The sequence below is a fragment of the Pterocles gutturalis genome, unplaced genomic scaffold (genome assembly GCF_000699245.1).
Source record: "Pterocles gutturalis isolate BGI_N339 unplaced genomic scaffold, ASM69924v1 scaffold4345, whole genome shotgun sequence".
Classification (NCBI taxonomy): domain Eukaryota; kingdom Metazoa; phylum Chordata; class Aves; order Pterocliformes; family Pteroclidae; genus Pterocles; species Pterocles gutturalis.
Genome location: NW_010143167.1, coordinates 23,727 through 41,432, shown reverse-complemented (window position 1 = coordinate 41,432; position 17,706 = coordinate 23,727).

Genomic DNA, 17,706 nt, shown 5'->3' with positions numbered 1-17,706 from the left:
GCCTTCCTGCCTTTAAAAGGGAGACATGCTCCTCTCTCTAGCTTATGTTATAACCTTCACAATTTCACCCTCTTGTTTAGATCCTCAGGGCTCAGAAGAAACTGGCTCTGAGTCATTGGCATGTCTCTCAGAAGCTGTGGCCTTTGCTGCATTTGAGCAAGTCATGCCAGTTCCCTTAAACCTAGGCATGCTACTTGGAGAGGCCTTGGCCAGAAGCCGTGCTGTTCTGTGGTGAGGGCTTTCTCTCTCTCCTTTCTCTCTTCAGCAGAGAGGAGGCAGAGGGACCTGGTCCCTGGCTGGCCCTGCAGTATCCTTAGTTCAGGTTACTGGCCCCACAGCCTATTGGATGCACAAAAGGAAAAAACGAGGGTGCCTGTCTTCCCTCACTGCATGCGGGAGACAGGAAATGGACCTGGAAATGTCATGTGGAGACAATCGCCATTCCTCTTGTTTTCTTCTGTTTAAGGTGGATGTATGCAAGTGAAGGATTTGCTGTTGCCTGGCCTCTGAGCTCCTGTTTGCTTAGCTTTACTGTTGCAGCAATTCTTTGTTAATGTCACAGGACATGTACTTCTGGTAATTGTGAATACCATAGGGCATCTGGCATTAACAATGAGAGTTAAAACTATCACTGTGATTAGCAGATCTAATTGAGCCTGGATGAGGTCTTCTCATTGGCTATTTAACTGAATTACACAAAGATATTTTTGTGATTGTTTCCTGTATTATACCTATATTTCTTACTGCAGACTGTTTTGGAAGCAACAGGGTAGCTGCCAGGTTCTGCTGCAGAAACTGGCTGATGACGTCAGAAATGATTAGGTAAGAACTCACAAGTAGTTGAACATTGATTTCACCTTTTCTCTTTAGCTGACTGTCTTAAAAAAACATGTGGGATCATCTTTTGTGGCCTAGAGCTACCAAGCTTGTCTGCGTCCACTGACTAACTCCAAATGTTATTGGGGGTGTGTGTGGATCTGTTTTTAAAGAAGTGAGCTAAAAATGTTAGAGAAGGCTTTCACCCTTCCTCAAAGGGTGCCCCAAGTGCTTCTTACCAAGTGCTGATGTCACAAGAAATCCTCTTAAGTATGGGACAATCTTCTTGTACAATATATTTTAAAAGTCCAGTTTTCTCATAGTTTCACATGAGTAAATAATAGTGATCCGTCTTCACTGAAGATGGACAGTGGCATGCATGTGAATCTTCTGCAGAAGTAGGAAGCAAGCTTCCCTTTTTAGGGGGGTGTAGGTTTGGGTTGTCTTTACTTTTAGAGGGACAGGAACAACTAGCAATGTAGTTCTGAAACTGTGATTTAAAAGTTTACATACAGTATGATCTACTCAGAGTCCATCAGCACTCAAAATGTCATCTTTCTGTGGGACCATTTCTGGAGACAGTCTGTTTATCACCAGTTCCCTGCAGCTGGCAATCCCTTTAAGAATACTTTTCTCAAAGTAAGGCTTAGCGTCGTACTTTATTTTAGCAATGGTAGAGGTGCCTCCAGTGTAAATGCTTACATAAAGGAAGATTACTAAGAAATGTTCACACAGCCAGAAATATCCAAGTGGTAATATAGTATCTTGTATATAAAAACAACTGAAGCACAGGGTAGACATTTGTATTTGTCATTGGAGACTATTTGCCAGGGCCATATGGAATGGCTAAATTTAGGTTCCCTTGAAGTTATACAATGATATAGAACAAAAAAAAAAAAATGCTTGAAGTAGTGTCCCTGTGGATATGTACAATGAACTGTCTTATTGCTGGTTTTTTTTTGTTTGGTTGGTTGGGGTTTTTTTCTCCACCATGATAACTTTGTGGTACTATTGCATATATGTGGGAAAATAGATGGTTTGAAAGTTCTTACTTTCTAGTTTAGTGGCTAATTTACAATGGGTTGAGCACTTTAATGGCAACTGAGGGAAATGTTATGTAGAAGCCAAAAAGCAAATTCATTTACCAGTAATTAATTCTATTCCAGTTAGCTCACCCCTCTCCCCCTTTCCCAATTTTGTAAAGCTAGCTTTGTTACAGTTTTACTTCTGGCATGTCTTTTTCCATCCCGAGTATTTGTTAAAGAAGTATCAGTTTTAACAAAACATTTCTGTAGAAAACCCTGTGGCGTCTTCCTCAAAGCATTGTAAGTGATTGTGCTGTAATTCCACCACAGGAAGCTTGAAGCAAATATTATGGTGTCTTGTAATCAAGACAAATTATTTGTTTCCTTCATCTACTTACTAGTTTTTTAGGCAAATTAATGTGTATTTCAAAGAATGAGACAGCAAATGAGGCTGGAGAAGCATTTGGATGACTGCCAGTGCTTGTGCTCACCTGCATTTCCAAAGCCACTTTTTTTTCTGGAGAGGTCCGATGAGTTATGTCACCTCTATGCTCACAGTATATCATTGAGCACTTGAGTGCTTTTATAAAATTTCTGAAACCAGGCAGAAGGAGAGCTTGGCAGCTGAACATCTGGTACTGTCGGTTTCTAACAGACACTGGGAGGTGAAGGAGTTTTTGGAGAAGGAAGAAGGGCAAAATAGCTATTTCTGAACAACAGCAAGTAATACAACAGCAGTAGTTGCTGAACCACTAATAAGTTTATAATCCCTGCTGGTTAATAGGAATTAAAGTGGGCATCCAGTTTCTCTCAAAGATTATTTGCAGGGAAAATATGATAGAAAAATCTGGTAATAAGCCTTTTTGAATGCTTGCTTTTTACAAGTTCAAAACTTAGCAATTTTCAGTAAGAGATGGGAAGATCAAACTTGCATTGAAATAGCTACAACTTGATCCTGCTGTTTAAAAAAGTAAGAAATGGTCAGACTTGAGCTGGAAAGAACAGACCCTACAGGTATGAAGTTTCAATAGATATATTTACATAGCTTTTGTTTGGATTAACTTCTTCAGGGTTGAATATGCTCTCAAGCCTGTCCAAACCGCTGGATCAGACTCAAAGGGAAACAAAACATATTATGGTCTGGATGGAAAGTGATGTATGATAGGGTTGTTTTGGTGCCAGATAATGTTAACAATAGTGGCTGTATTTGTTGTTCACAAACTGCTAGCACACTACTTGGAGGTAATGATGGAACATGCATTCTTGAGAAGTGACTTGCTCAAATTAGTATAATAAAGAAACCAAAAGGATTACGTATTGTTATCTGGTTATCTCAGCCTGCAGAAAGTGCCCGGTATGAACTGGGAGAAATTCGTGGGGTGGTATGTGAAGGATTTCTGTATGTTGGCTAGAGCTGGGTTAGAGTTGAAGAAGTGTTTGTGCTTGGCATGCTTGTAAACATATGAGGAAATAATATGTAGAAAAATTGAGTTTGAATACATATTATGTGAGTTAGGCAGCAGTTGAATGTATGCACAGTACTTCTCTCTGGGAGGCCCTTGTTCATAAGTGAAGCCTTCTAGTAGCTGTACTGGCAAAAATGACTGAAAACACATTATCTGGAAAAGTATCTGTAGAATGTGTAGGTGTATTTAAATTAATGTTATGGCTAGATTTTGTGCCCTAGTACCCTTTCTGTTTCCAGAAAATGATCTTGAAAAGAAATGTTGGTTCTTTGCCCTTTGGTTATTGGGCCATCTAGACTGATTTTCTGCCCCTCTTCCAGTCTTTAAGCTAGTCAACCACAAAGGTGGGAAATTCTGTTGTAAATTCCTGGCTTGTTGTTTGTGGCTCCTTGTGCCAGATTGGTGGGGGTTTCGGGGAGTGTGACAGGGCTTTGGTGCAGCTTTGACACCGTTCAAACCGGTGGCAGTGAGCACTTCTGAAACTGGGATTCAGGAAAGCTGTGCCATGTATCTAATAACAAAGGGCTATACTTCTGTATTTGGGGAGGCTGCTGGCCTACCTAAATACAGGAAAAATCTGAGAGGGCACAGTGGCTGGGGATGAGAAGTATGGGCTTTGGTGTGCCAAGATGCGTGGAGAGCTGCTGGCTGGGAGCCCCTGCAGTTCTGGCTTGAGGCATTGCTCAGGGGTGGCGGCTGGGGCGTTCTGAGCTGCCATTTTCATGCTACAGAGCTTTGCTGGGTCCAATTGACTGGTGTTAAGGTGTTGAGCTTGCTTGAGAGCCTGAACATTTCTAAAATGTAGGCTGGGGGAAAGTCAGGCCCTCCTGAAAATAAAGCACTTAGCTGACCCATGCTATATGAAACGTGTGTGCTTTAATTAAGTTGTGCAAGTTAATTCTAAACAGAAAAATATGCTTTCTGTAATAAATGTGACATGACTGAAGACTTCAAATGCTGCTGCTGAATCAAATAAAATTTAATGTGATGTCTTGCCAATTAAGATGTTGGATGTCAAGATTTGGAAAAGGGTATTAATTTTAGTAACTTCTAACAGATAAATGCATATATGTCATTGCTTGAGACTTGGAAGATTATAACTAATCAGTGACCTACACTGCACATAAACAACTTCAGCTTGTTTCAGATGTTTGCACGTCCTTACTGTAGGAATAATTGAATCATAGAATCATAGAATGGTTTGGGTTGGAAACGACCTGAAAGATCATCTAGTTCCAACCCCCCTGCCGTGGTCAGGGACACCTTCCGCTAGACCAGCTTGCTCAAAGCCTCATCCAACCTGGCAACTAATAGGGGAGGTTTATCTCTAAAACCAAAGTAGTAGAATATCAAAGGTAGACATCACTGGTATCTGCTTAACACGGTTCAGAAACAAAAATACATGACAAATATTGCTAGGTTGAGTTCTTTTGTTGTGTGTTGTTGGTTTGTTGGGGTTTTATTGTGTCTCTGTCCATCTTCCTTGCTTTTCTTTAAAGAACAAACATGTATCACAGGTTTCCCCTTGGAAGGTGGGGAAATGGTGTGTCTCTTTTTTCTTTCTTCCTTTCTTCCTTTTTCCACCTCCTCTTTCCTCCTCCTTCCGCCTTCCTCCTCTAGTGTCCACATAAAATCCAATCCTCCTCCTCCCTCCTCCTCCCTCCTCTAATGTCCACATAAAATCCAATTCTCCTCCTCCTTCCTCCTCCTCCCTCCTCCTTCCTCCTCCTCTAATGTCCACATAAGATCCAATCCTCCTTCTCCCTCCTCACTCCTCCCTCCTCTGATGTCCACATAAAATCCAATTAAAAGGTCATTAATGGCACCGGTTAGATATTGGAGGAGTTTGTGCAGAAAAGGTTTTTATCCTTGTAGAAGACTTAGTAGATTTCCATTTAAATGTCAGCAAATCTTTTTATGTAAAAGATAAATGTTTTAAGTCGGTATTTGAGTATTCTTTGTATCTTGCAGTGACTGCTGCTGTTGCCTTCAGTTCACCAACATAGTTGTCCTCCCTGGTGTAAAGTGATTCACTGATACACAAGAGGCTGCTGAAAGGAAAATCAGTATTTCGGTATTGGAATAGACCAATACAGCATCTGAAAATGTAAAAGAGAGGGAGGGTTGCGACAGCCAGGTAGTAGTAAGGGCTAATAAAGTTGTTAAGATGATGCTGTTGTAGTATTGGAGTGACTAGTAAAGCAAACAAATACAAACACTCCAAATTCACTGGTAATGTCAAAGTTGGTGCCTGGGAGAGGAGGCAGAGAGAAGTAAGCAGATGCATCCACAGTGGAAGTATGCTTAGACATCAAGAAACGACCGTTCACGCTTTGTTAGTGCATGGTTTTGCTACTTGCCATACAGTCTAAGAGGCCTTCACATAATTCAATTTTTAAGTCGATTGCTTTAATTTTTTTTTCCTTTTCTAAATAAGGTCTACATCCTGGACATCAACTAGTGCTGTTGGAGTCAAGTGATACAGGAGTCTTCTGAAATGTATTAGTCATAAAAAGTAAAAGTGATTCTTCTCTTCCTATGTGTTCAGTGTAAGTGTTGTTGAAATGATGGCTCGGGGTACTTCCAAAAGTTAATGTACTTACAGCATTTGTCTTCCTAGCCGTTCAATAAATAGCATTCCAAGGGATAAAAGTCATCTGGGGAAGCTGTTTATCGGCAGGGAATCAGCACCATATATAGAGAGAGACTAACTAAAAAATTGTTTTCAGCTCTACTTTTCCCCTATCACTGCACACTTTGTGTAGTTCTTATTTCATTCATGTTCCAGTTGTGTCTCTAGTCGAATCCTCAAGACTGTACCAATCCACACGCAGTTGCTGTATGCTTTCCAGCTGCGTTCAAATTCTAAGCCCCCTTTTTTTTTTTGTGGAGAGAACAGAGGGGAAACAGTGTTACCATGGTTTTGCCCAGTTGCTGAAGAATGCAGTGGCTTTCTAACATAAGTAGCTGTTGGGAGAATGCACTGATTTTTGTGAAAGAAGAATGAAGTGATGCCTCCTTATAAGCATTTACACTTATTTAACATTCATTAAAAGCTTTTGAAAGCTATGTAAACAGAGGAAGAGAAGGGGGATGCCCAGTTCTTATATGTACAGACTTTCAGGTGTAGAACATCTTTCTTGAGTTAAAGAAAACTTAATGTCTTCTATGGAACATCAAAGCTGTGAAGAAATTTTTTTCTTACCTTTTTAAGCTAGTCTTCAGTCCAATAAAAAAGTCATAGAAAACTTAAACTTTCTTATGAAAATGTCATAAAACTTTAAGGCAGATATTTTGACTTCTAGTAAAATACTAGGACCTAAAATAATAGAATATCTATATAACAAAATCTACTAAACCCAAAAGATGTACTACTTTGGAAAGCTGGGAATAAGTCAGTATTTAGGATCAGTCTAGCATTTGATAAACTCTGAACACAGCTGGTTTTAACTTAATCTAATTTTTTTGTGGGACAAAGTTGAACTTGGATCTCATTGACGTCTTTAACAGTTGATTGTATAGATCAGTGTATGCTTCCCCTGCCCCTAAAGCAAAAGAACAGGATGGGCAAGGAGAAGAGCTGCTGTTCGTTACTGAAGCAATGCTGTACTTATGGATTCCAGCAGAAATTAGATGTTACAAGCAGTTAATGAAATATTGGGAGGGGGTAAGGAGGAATTTGCCCTTCTTTTGAAGCTGAATTAGCTCACATTGCATGAATACAAAGAGAAGGAGAGGGACAAAATAACTAGAGAGAATATCAATTGAACTAACAGTGTAGCATGTGCATCCAATATGTACATGAAGAAGTTGACTAGAGTACTAGTAACCCTGTTAATAGGCATACTATTTAAAATAGTATGTCCAATATAGATAAACACCTTCAGTTTTGGGGTGGGACTAATGATCTGAAAACTGGAAAAATTATCCACTGTATCATATTGCTGAATCCCTTATAACTTTATGGAGCCCTGCTGAAATCTTATACATTAAAATGCAGTATGAAATCTGTTTATTTTAGATTGTCAGTTGTGGCAACTGAAAAGTAGATGGTCCATGTTCTTCAGCTGTCTCTGCCTTGGGATAGGAAACGTATTCTGGGTGGACAGATAGTATCCAAAGAAGCTCCTGTGGCTAAATGTGGCAAGGGGCTTAGTGAAGAAATGGGATTGTTTAAGTAATAGGTATGTGTAGACTTGGCTCTGAAGAGTTGCGTATCTGTAAGCTCTGAAGTGGGTACTCTTTCCTGTGAAAGAGTGATTAATTTTATCTGCCTAAAACAATACCTGGCACTCAAACATAAACCATAAAAGCTTATGGGCTTATCTTACAAAGGTGCTTTCAGCAGAACTGTTGAACTTGTACTTAGTTGGTGATGAGTTCCTCTTCTAGAAGAGAAATGCTGGTAGCAATCTATTAATCAACAAGCCATCTTGTTCCTTTTCTTGATTTCTTGACCAGTCATAGCTCTGCTGATGCTAGCTCTGTACCATCCAGGCTCATTGCAAGAACCTCAGCCCTACAACAACAGTGGGAATAAATATGTAAATGTGCCCAGGACCTCTTTTTACTAAAATATATTGTTCTGTGAATTTGGAGCTGAACTCTGGAGACCTTATTTTGTGTTTGGGTTCCATGTGATCACTGCTTATGTTGATGTGCGTCTGCCTGCATCATTTGTTTGCCGGCATATTCCTTAGCCTGTTCTTCAGTCACCTTTCTCAAAAATAGATCCTTAGCTGACCTGAGTTGAAGGAGCACAAGCACCTTCAAAGTGGTATTATTTAGTCTTCTTTCTAGAGGAAACTTCAGTTTAAGCAATAATAATATCACCCAAGTTTCTAGAGCACCAACATTTCATGAGCAGTTCGTTATAAAGGGAATACAGGCAGAAGTAGGCAAAGCAGATGACAAAACAATCGTTTAAAGCAGTATACATGCCTGTCTGGGAGTCATGGTTTCATGAAACGTGTTGATCTATTGACTCAAGTAAGTATTCTGGAAATGTAGGATGTGTTTTTTTGGTGATATTTTATCTTACGTGCACTGGAGAGTATTCAAGATATAGCCATTTTAACCACCAGACTTTTAAGCACTAAATTGTTCTTGTGAAGATAGTGATGTGGGGGGTGGAATTCTTAATCAGATAGGGTTTATTAAAAAAAAAAAAAATCTACTGGCTTTAAAAAACAAATTCCCAGCTCTAAATGTTCTTGGTACTACTTCTGTCTCTGAACAGTGACTGGATTGACTGTTTAATTCTGACAAGATTATTTGTCTTCCATACAAATCATTTTGTCTCCTGGATTATTTTTTGTTGTAGTTTTACAGCATTGCAGAATTGCTGACATATTTTTTTGTATCATTTTTGTGAGAGTGAAACAGCTGGTACTTTCTTAGTTTAAGTACCAGCAGACAAGATCATCAAATCATATTATATGAAGCAGCAAACCAGTGAATTGTGAATGTTAGCTCATGTACTGAGCTTTCCTTTCTGACGCAAAGCAGCAGAGTGTTTTATTAGCAAACCTTACCCAAATATTCTCAAGGATGTGGCTCCTAACACATCTCTTCTGTTGAAAAGCTGTGATGATCACCAAGTTAACATGTATGTTTGATTTAAAAATAGTTACTCTCTTATGTTTATTCCTGTTTCCTGTGTAACTTTCCAGAGCTGTTCTTCTAATGTTTTCTAATCTGAATACCCATATGTTGTTTTGCTTGTGTAGCTTTTAATATGATGGAGACTGCAGTGTTTCTTTTTTTGAGGTTTTTTGTTTTGTTTTGTTTTTACCCTCTTCATCCCCTTTAAGGAAAATTTGGCACCTATCATACTGTGACCTATTGTTCTCAGCTCTACCTTCCGGAGGATTTCTTCTAATCATTCTTCTCCTTTAAGTGTTCAAAACATCTTCTGTTTGTTCTAGCTCCTCTTGATACATATCAGCCTTAATAGTATTGAAGGAGTGAGGTCAGTCTTGTTCAAATGTGCCAGAAGCTGCTTCTATAAAATTGGATATTAGAGAACTAAATTATCTGTTAAAGGCGTGTAGAATCAAGGCTAGAGATATGCATTTGTACTGTAAACTACAATGCTGATTGAAAGTAACAGTCATTAAACATGACTGTTAGCTGCTTCTGGCAGGAAGAGACTATTGAGCAAACTTGGCAACGTAAGAGGTCATGTGTGACTGAAAATGGGATGAGCTAATTTGGCAATTATTAGGAAGAGTTCACCAAATTCTTTTGGCCAGGAGAGAAGTGGTCATCATGTTCTCAGCTCATACTAGCAAACAGTCTGGTCTGTAGTCTGGAGGAAAAAAAGGTTAAAAAGCTGTGTTCAGTACTGTTTATCCCTAATAGGACGTAGCCCTGAAATTTGTGGTTCGAGTTAAAGTTGCTAGAGTGAAAACACCGCCAACACCCCCAGTTATTGGAAACATCTCCTCAAAATTCCCAATTTCACAAAGCATTGCACAAGGCTCTTTGTATTTGTATTTGAAGAGCATCCTACTGTTTTTGGAAAGACTCTAACTTTTTTTCTTAATGGACATACTAGCTAGAATGAAGTCACGGTATGTCCCAAAGTCAGCAAAAACGGAATGAGAGAAAGCCTGTGTAAAGCCCTTTTTTAAAAACTCACCACAAGGAGTTATTCTTACATCCACTGCATATGAGTATAGAAGTATATTCTAGGTCAATATTTGCTTCAGAGATAAAATATTTTTTTTAAATTAATGTGTTTCAGATATATCATACCCTTCAGTGGGGGACATAAGGTGGCAATAGTGACTTGGCTTTGATTATTGCACTTTGCTGAAAATGAGACATTTGGGCGTAATTGGTCGAATTAGCTATCCTACCTGCTACTTAGGATCTGTTTGCAATGCACAATTCTGGTTAGTTAGCTACTCCTATACCTTTAGAAGCCAGAATTTATTACATACTCATATGTACTCATCCTCTTTAGTGAAAGTGCTTTGTAGAAATGCTTAGATTAATCAAAAGGGGTTGGGAAGACTTCAGAAGGGATTAAGGAGGTGCAGGAACCTGGTTCCAGCTTAAATGAATAAAACTAACTATGGGAAGAGACATTGCTTCACTATAACAATATATTTACTTACAACAATTTATAATGGTAGCATCTTGATCTTCCTAGCATCTGGAAACATGATCCTACAGTGAGCGCATTTGAATGACCTGGCTGGTTCGGAGTGAGCAGGGACTCCAGTTTCGTATAGTGTTTACTGGAATTGTAACTAGCGCTGGTTTGGCACAGTTGTAAAGTAAACTAAATTTGTTTTCAGGCTTTTTTAGATAAGTAATGTGTGTATTTGTAGGTATATAAATGACACAACTTCTTGAGAGTGTTTATCCCTTTCAAATTGCTTGGTGATTCCAGCAAAAGTCACTTAAAGTTGTAGGAGATTTCAGAGATCTTTATAATTGTGGGCCAGAATGGTTGTGTGGGTTTTGGGGGGGCAGGGAGGGGGCTGTTTGTTTCTTCTAGTTTCCCAGCTCTCTTTTGTTTCAGGGCTGATTTTATGGATGACATAAATCAGTCTAGTACTATTGACTTCAGAGGAATGTGCCAGTTTGCACTGGGTACCTAGCTTTGTTTTGTAAATTTAATAATCATTCTATGACAATTTCTCTAGGTATTTCCACAGGCATTCTGCTGAATAGTTCCACCCAGTAATGCAACTGGAAATCTGTTTTTTCAGATCGCTGCTGTAGTGTGTGATATGAGTTGGGCAGGACAGCAGTAGCGAGGGGCTTCTACTCCCATAGCCTGTTTTCATGGTCTTTTGAAGCATGATGGTACTAGGCACAAGTCATAAGCATCCTGATGCATCTTAAAATAGCAACATCTGAAGCAGCTACAGGCTTGCGCTGCCTTTACAAGCTGCCTTTGAGCAGCTGCCGAGTTGCCGTGGGAACTAGCGTTGGGCAGGTCTGGGAAGAGGGATGGAAAATAGGCTTTTTTGTGAGAGCCTGACTAGTTTAAAACCCCATCCCCCCCGTTTTCAGAAGCTTCCTCTGAATTGGGAAGGAGACAAGAAGAGTAGCAGAGTTTTGAGTCTTGTAAAAGTGCGAGCTATAAATATTTATTTGGTTAATAACATATGCTTTCTGGATTATCTGTCTTTCAGAATAAACTCCATGCTACACTGAACTTTTGCAAGTTGTGAATTCAAAACATTGCTGTTTTCTGTGTGAGCAAAAAAAGAGGAGCCGGGAAAAAAAAAATCTTTGAAGGGAATTGAATTTTACATTTTGGTTATTAATTATATAAAAAATAATTGTAGATTTACTTTTTCCCAGAATTTCCCACACCATCTCATGCAGTAATCTTTCAGTGTTGGGACTGCTGAAAGCACTTAGGAGGCTGTTCAGTTTATCTGAAATTGTTGTGCTTTGGTGTTCAGTTTCTTCCAAAAGGCTGACCTAAATTATCTTTTCCTTTCTTGTCCCATGCCACTTGATTTTTATTCCCTGCTTTCTCCTCTACAAGCACTTCTACTCTTGTGTTTCCAGGGCCAACCATCCTTGGGGCTCTGCTCTGAAATGAATCATTAACACGATCTTAAACTCTTAGGACTAGTCCTGATAATTTTAGATAATTGACTCTGAAAACTTCAGTCTCTTACTACTTTTACTTTCAAGATTTTTTTTGCTTAACTTGAAAGTTAAGGATAAAGGCACCATAAGCTGGTGTGCTAACTTTCCAGCTTGCGCTAAACAGTACACACAAAGCCAATGATTAACTTATTCTTAAACTGGCATTATAAATGAAAACCTCTGTGCTAGTCTGTTGTGTAGTTGGGGCACTTAATACAAGAACATCTTTCCCCTGTGAGACTAAGAGCTCCTCAGATCATCCAATTCCAGCTTTTAATACAGGTAGCAATCCTGCTTTTAGTCACTTTCTGGCAAAGCTTCTCTTCCCCTGTTTAGATAACTCCTGGCTGGATGAAGGCACTCTCTCTCATGTGATTTCCATTACGAAGGCAGAGTTACTGAAGCTGATTAAAACCTACTTTCTGCAACAGATGAGTGTGAAGAGTTGTTTTTGGATTTTTACACTACATCTAAATAAAATAGTGCTTTTTTTGTATTAGCCTCTAGACCTCTGGATACGTAATAAGCAGTAAATCCAAGAAAAACTATTTGAACTTGAGCAGCTTGGCCATTTAAACTCTTGCCCCTTTAGGCTAATTTTGGGTAGGTGATTTGGGGTTTTTGTTGTTGTTGTTGTTTTTTGTAGGTCTGAAACAGCCTACTACTTATTAGGTTTTTCTATTTGGAGGAAACACCCTGAAGTACACTTCAAGGTGACACCTTGCTTTGTTGCAGTAGAGGTCCTGCAGGCAGGATACCTCAAAACTTGACTGCTTTGGCTTACTTGGTTATCTGTAGAGAATTGTTTTTTTAATTTGATTGCTTTTGCTCTTAATTTGAGAACTTTTGATACAAAAAGGTGAAGAGAGTGTCTGCTGACTTCCCAGCAAGACACTTAATGTATTTGTTATATATCTAACTGACCTACTATCTGGATGCTGGCCTTGTTACCAGCTTCAAATGTATAGCTCTGCTCAAGAGAGCAAATGGGGTGGAGGATTACTCCATTGCTCATGGCACTGAGACTGGGCTGGAAGCAGGGGAAATGCCTTTGGGTTTTGGGGAAATTTTTTTGGTTTTGCTGGGGGTGGGAGGAGGGTCAATTTTGTGTGTGTTAGATACTCAGCTGTGGAGTTGGAAATTTTAATTTTGTAATAGCTGTTCTTCCAAAAGAGAAGCCAAACCAAATATTGGATTTAGTTGTTTTCTTCCCCCTGCCCCTACCACCCCTGCTCTTTCCTTGCTCCAAAAACCTAGTCTATTTCTCTCTGAATCAAAAACTTGTCAGGAGTTAGGAGAGGGCTTGTATAAAAGGAGGGGAGGGAAAGCTCTCAGGGATCTATGCGCACAAACTGCAGTTCATTGACAAGGCTTTTCATGAGGTTATTACTAAATCTCCTTGGAAAAGGCAATGCCTACAACACAGGCAGTGTGAAGCTGTGTTACTCTGCCAGTGAGCTTTTATTCCTTGCATCCCTCTGTTCTTTGAACCTTCTGAGTATGTAAAAGCCTGCTGCTTCTGCTATATCTGTGTCATTCCTAGGAGTCAAGACCAAGGTACTACATTCCTAGTACTGGCTAAGGAGTGAAAATATCTAGTCATATTTTTTTCTGATGCTTGAAACACTATCAGTACAGATACACTGGAATAACTTTGTGGTGCCCAGAAACCAGCACTGCATCTGCTCGTATCGAGGAACAGTTTTCCTTGTAGTTTTAGGGACTAAAATATTAACTTCTTTGTTAAAAGCAGTTTCTTCAAGTGGCTAGAAAAACATTTCTCATTTGCCACTGATGTAGGGATAGTACATGTGTATGTAGTGTAGGATGCCTAGGTTTTCTTCCTTGATTAAAACACCTGCAAGGTCTAGTCCTAATTAGCAAGTAAGTGTTGAAAATCTTGCCATGTATTTCACAGCATGTTAAGCTGCTCTCAAGAGCTGTATGTGTTACCACCAGGTCTCAGTCTTGCAGCACCTCCGGGGTCTGAATGACTAAACCTTGCTGTGTTTAAGTCTAGCAGTTGCCAAAACATGACAGAAGCGCTGCTGACACCTACCACATAAATGAAGGGGTGGCTGAGAAGCTCTTTAAGTTCCTTTTGTGTTTTAGACCCCTTCATCTGCTCAGCCAGAAAATGTGCTTTCTCTCTTGGGTTACCATCCCTTATGCAGTCACACCACGCCTATTAAAATACAAACTTGCTGTCCACATCTGGGTTTAGATGGGCTTATATTCCCACCCTGCAGACTCACCCCCCAACTCCCTTATTTGTTTTCTGTGGCTGAAGATATGCAGGGTTGGTTTTTTGTGAATCGGATAAACTCTGCCCAAGTAAATCCTGTTCTGTTATTATTCTTTAAGATTCAAGAAATATTGTAACTCACGATAGCTGAAAGACTAAAGCCGAGCTTTTTTATTCTTTTTTTTTTTCCCCATGATGTGGGACAATCTCTTCTAGCCCATGTCCAAAATTTGAAGTCTTAATGCCATGTTTACTTAATGAAGCTGGCTTTACCCCAGTTATTTTGGGCTGTTTCAGTGCCCAAATTGCCAGTTTCAGAGATCAGTTAAGGACTCTGGCAAACACAGGAGACTCCCGCAGAGGCTGTGAATACTCCCGGTCTCTCTCCAGCATGTTTGCTGGAGGTTAGCACCCACCAAGCAGAACCGAGATGAAGGATGTTTAAACACTCTGACCACTGACAGCAGCATGGCAGGGAAGAGTGGTGGATCTGAGCCCTGACTGCCTGTTGTTAACTGCCAGAGGGGTGAGAACAGAGTCTAGCCTGCCAATCCCACCGGGAGCAGGGTTATTAGCCCTTTGGTTGTAGCAACTGCATCTTAGAATACTAAGAAGAATGGGAGTTAGTATTTTTTGGGGTGATTCACAACTAGTTCTGTCCAAAGGTAGGCAGCTTCTCCTCCTCCTTCTCCATTTGTTGACTATGTAATCTATTAATTACTTCTCTTAGGAAAAAATATGGCAGCAGGAGAGCCAAAACAGAAGTGAGTGTTTGATGTGACTGTGGCAAAACTCTAGGTATCGTTTGAAAACCTCATGGTAGGTGGTCACATAGCTGAGAAGTCTGCATCAGCATCTAAGCATGTAACTAATGTTTTATCTGAAGGTAGTAATGTGTTTGAGGGATGCTCACACCAAACAGATGTCTGGTTTCCTATTCTCTTTCAGGGATTTGAGTAAGAACTGCCTGCATTATCGCTTTATTCTTGGGACGTTGGCCTTCCTACAATTACAGTATCCTCTGAAATCCTTTGTTAAGCTTTGCTCTAGACCACCTGCTATTTAGAACTTGGCAAAACAAATACTACAAGACTGCTTTTTCTCTTGTACTTAAAACTTTGTTTTGCTTCTGTTCTCATGTAATTTCCTCCAGGCACACTGTTTCCTTTGATTTGGTTTGACTAATACTCTTTTCCTTAATGATTCCTCCAGCTAGTAGTATCAGTTTACAGCTGTGTGAGTGATTAACAAATGGAACATGTGGATTTTGGGGGTTTATTCTAAACAAATTGCTGACACATAAGAATCAGGTTTTTTTTCAGTCTGTGTAAAGGCAATTGATGAACAAAAAGTTTAGTGGTACAGTGTCATCTTTTCACTATTACTCTTTATATGGTGAGCTAAAATTCAAAGCTTAAATCTTGTATTCTGAATAATTGGTGGAGGCATTTCTAAAAGGACATTTTAAGGAAGAGATGCTTGAGCTTTAAAGAGCTCTCCTCCCTTTCTGCTTGATCAGAATATACAGTGGTTTTAATTTGGTCAGCTATCTCTGTACCACCTTAAGTTACTCTTGGGACTCTACTACTTGAAGAGGGTTGTGTGTATGTGTGGTTTGTGTGTGTGAGGAGGAGGGCTGTGTGTATGTTGAACTTCTGTTTTCTGATATATTTTGTATTTATTGCATTGCATAATAGGATATTCATGTATTCTATAAATCCCTGGGTGTGAGGGGAAATATGGACACTTTGTGCAATTGCAAGTTCCCAATACAAAGTATGCAAAGTAATTTTGTGATAACTTCCATAGTGAGAAGTAAGTAATATGATCCTGCCCCAGAAGTCATAAAACATGTTTTCTTATTGTGGCTTCTAGCTTATGAATACTTAGACTGTGACAGTGAGCTGTGCAACATCTGTATTAAAGAGGAGGAGAGAAACTTCCAGGTCCATGAAATAGTGCATGTAATACAGTGGTGGACTGCATGTGTTTGAGCTGTTTTGTGTCCAGACAGAGAAGGTTGATGTGCCAATAATTTATAAATGGCTTTACCCACCCACTGTAGTCCTAGAAAGGCTTCCTACCTAAGTGTTAGCAAATTTTAGCTGCTGTCAGAGCCTCAGAACAAAATGTTCCTCCCCATCATGAACACATTAAAAATGATGTTATTTCAGTAGATAAGCGTGATTTGCTATCTCTTGGCATATAGGATATGTGAGGGTTTTATTGTTCTAGAAACAATGTAGTTTGGTGAAAAGTCTGTCATGGTTTAGGCCCAGCTGGAAATAAGCACCACGTGGCTGCTTGCTCACTCACTCTTCCCCATGGTGGGATGGGGAGAAGAAAATATAATGAATGGCTCATGGGTCAAGACAAGGATGGGGAGATCACTCACCAGTTATGGTCACAGGCCAAACAGACTTGACGTGGGGAAAAAAAAATCAGTTTAATTTGTTACCGATCAAATCAGAGTAGCATAATGAGAAATAAAATCAAATCTTAAAAAAACCTTTCCCCCACCCCTCCTTTCTTCCCAGCTTCAACTTTGCTCCCCATGTCTCTACCTGCCCCCCACCAGCAGTGCAAGGGGATGGGGAATGGGGCTTGTTGTCAGTTCATCACACTTTGTCACTCCTTCCTCCTCAGGGGGAGGACTCCTCACACTCTTCCCCTGCTCCAGCATGGGGTCCCTCCCATGGGAGACAGTCCTCCATGAACTTCTCCAATGTGAGTCCTTCCCATGGGCTGCAGTTCTTCATGAACTACTCCAGCGTGGGTCCTTTCTATGGGGTGCAGTTCTTCAGGAGAAACTTGCCCCAGCGTGGGTCCCCCACGGGGTCAGAGTCTCCTTTGGGCACATCCACCTGCTCTAGTGTGGGGTCCACCCCGGGCTGCAGGTGCAGGCTGCGGGCTCCCTGCCCCAGCGTGGGTCCCCCACGGGGTCAGAGTCTCCTTTGGGCACATCCACCTGCTCTAGTGTGGGGTCCACCCCGGGCTGCAGGTGCAGGCTGCGGGCTCCCCTGTTGCCCTCCATGGCTGCAGGGGCACAGCTGCCTCACCATGGGCTGCACCACAGGCTGCAGGGGAACCTCTGCTCTGGTGCCTGGAGCACCTCCTCCACTCCTTCTGCACTGACCTGGGTGTCAGCAGAGTTGTTTCTCCCACATCCCATTCCTCTCTCCACTGCAGGATCCCAGCAGGTTTTTTCCCCTCTTAAATATGTTATCACAGAGGCGCTACCACTGAACTGACTGAGCTGGGTCTGACTTGGAGCTGGGGAAGCTTCCAGCAGGAGCCACCCCTTCACCCCTGTAGCCCCTCCTCCCACTACCAAAACCCCACCACACAGACCCAATAAAAAGTCACAACCTAATTTTCTTTCCATAAATCTAAATAAGGCTTAATACATTAAAAGGAAAATGACTTAATGACTTCAGGCTTTATTCTAGACCAAGCTTGGACAAAAACAAGGTGATGGGCTCTGTGTGGATGTGCAGGAGTAATGGCTACTTTGGGAGGGGCTGGGGAAGTG